Here is a 2,183-nt window from a genome sequence, read left to right as displayed (position 1 = left end):
CTGCGTTAATTTGGCATAGGAACAAGAGACTGCTAATTTGTGATTTGACGTGATGTGTGAATATTTGTGCAATATAGACCTACAGCCGCGTATTGGAATGTGCCTTCAGTCGTGGGATGAATGACCGACGTCCCTTCTTTTTAACAGCTGGGAGTTCATGCGCACATCAATCAATAGCCTACAGACAGTAGCCTAATAATCTCCCGGTTGAGTTTCGACATTTGATCGCACACAACTACTATCCGAATATAGGATACACCTGACACCTATCCATCATTTGCATTGACGTCACAATATTACGTAATCGTTTTTGCTGGACGGCAGAAGTACACATTCGTACATAGGAATTATGCAGACGAAGACAACTTTGACCATAAAATACCAAAGAAACACGTAGTTCTTGTATTTTTTTAAAAACGGGATATGTACCTGGCGTTATCAGGCTAGGTTGGCCACGGTGGATGTGTTCAAATCATATTTATTAAAATGTATTCTGCTCCACTAGGTGGCATTACGGGGACGGGCGGTACGGGAAACTGGGAGAGGAAGAGAAAGTTGTTGCTTGCTTCCAGCCATGAACTTACTCTGCCTGCGATGTATTTTTTTATCCCGTGTTTATTTTCTTCAGTTAAGTTGTGAACTTAAACCAAACCTCTGCATTGGCAAAATACTAGCACCTTAATGCACCGTTTCTTCATTGGTGGCTGGGCACCGCGGCTGGCATCCTCTCGTGGCATGGCACAGGTAAGATAATGCTGCTAACCTAACTTACTACAAGACGCACGGTACATTTTGTGTCAGGCATTTTGCAAAGTGGTCTTTTGAAAAGCATAATTCATCTCGGATGTATCTTGTAGGTTAACTTGGATGCGTTTCGTTTCATCCAAGTGGATTTCATTGTTGTTTCAGCCACGTATGCCCAATGTATCTATTGTGAAATATAATTCTTATCTTCTGTTTACATGTCCAATGTTAAATGTTCATTTGTACCGTATTTTTTATTATTGACCACTTATGTTACCAGTCCACTGTCCTGTCTTGCACTTTCTGTCTGTCTGTAAATTGTCAGTCCTGTCTATGTCCTGGCATGGTAGAGAAAACGTAGGCTAATTTCGTTTCCCTTGTATGACCATGAAGAAAGTGACAATAAAAGCTGACTTGACATATACTTCAATGTTTCAAATCGGTGTTGCATTACATTGCACATGTAGAAACACATAGGACAGAATGTCGGTTACATACTTTGATTAGTTTAAGCGTAAATAAATCATTTGAAAAGATGACCTTCACAAGAGAAAGAAAAGCACAACAATCCTGTTATTTATCTTTAATGTTTTTATTGTTTTGTAATAACAGGTTCATCAGTCAGGTGGTCAGCACCCAAGAATTGCATCCCAGCAGCACAGGTAAAGACATGACTAGTAAGTTGGGATGAGTGTTATTTTCTGACATTTTACGTCACATTTTAATTCAGACAATATTGCCAAGGGAGTTCATTATTCAGTACTGTACCGGTACATTACAAATGCATGGCTAGATTAATTTAAATAGCATGTTTGTCTTTTCTTTTTTTTAATTAGATGGGGGAGCCAACATGAAGAGGTGTCCAGAGAGGCTTCTTTCGCTTGGGCTTTGCAACAGCACCAGGACCTCACCATCAGTGATGCTGGTTTCCTCATCCATCGGGCCTACCCTTACATTCCTCACCTGATGCACTGATCACCTGTACCAGTTGTTGGAGTTTTCAGCAGGGCTCTAAATTAACTTTTTTCATCACTAGCCAAAATGGCTAGTATGTTAATCTCCAAACATACCGGTACATTACATAATGGGTCAAAGTGCCAAGTATGTTTTCTTTTCTACCGGCCAAACTTAATTTTCCCCAGCATTTGGCTGGTTTGCGCCTGGTTGTCATTGATAGTGAGTAGTTGTGATAATAAATAACTGAAATGATGAAGTCCATCCAGACATGTCTTGCTTATTTTATTGTACTAATACAACAACGTAGAACATTTTCTGTGAAAGTGAAGTGAAAGCCCAACTGGGAAACTCCAACTCCCATTGACATTGTGACACAGCACACAAGTGTTCACTGCACGAAATTGCATTTATGCTTCACCCGTGCAAGGGGGCAGCCCCCAATGGCGCCCCAAGGGAGCAGTGCGGCGGTACCATGCTCAGGG

At 41.0% G+C, this 2,183-nt stretch overlaps 1 long non-coding RNA gene across 1 annotated transcript; it reads left to right on the top strand.

The window, feature by feature from the left end:
* The first annotated feature begins 1,381 nt into the window (after positions 1–1,381).
* On the top strand, positions 1,382–1,957 carry LOC134455247 (uncharacterized). The gene is made up of 2 exons (XR_010036087.1): positions 1,382–1,421; positions 1,581–1,957. It is a non-coding gene; the product is annotated as an uncharacterized LOC134455247 (long non-coding RNA).
* Positions 1,958–2,183: the final 226 nt, after the last annotated feature.

The sequence above is a fragment of the Engraulis encrasicolus genome, chromosome 9 (genome assembly GCF_034702125.1).
Source record: "Engraulis encrasicolus isolate BLACKSEA-1 chromosome 9, IST_EnEncr_1.0, whole genome shotgun sequence".
In the NCBI taxonomy this organism is placed as follows: domain Eukaryota; kingdom Metazoa; phylum Chordata; class Actinopteri; order Clupeiformes; family Engraulidae; genus Engraulis; species Engraulis encrasicolus.
The sequence above is the reverse complement of the archived record's forward strand: the minus strand, read 5'-3'. Positions and strand labels throughout refer to the sequence as shown.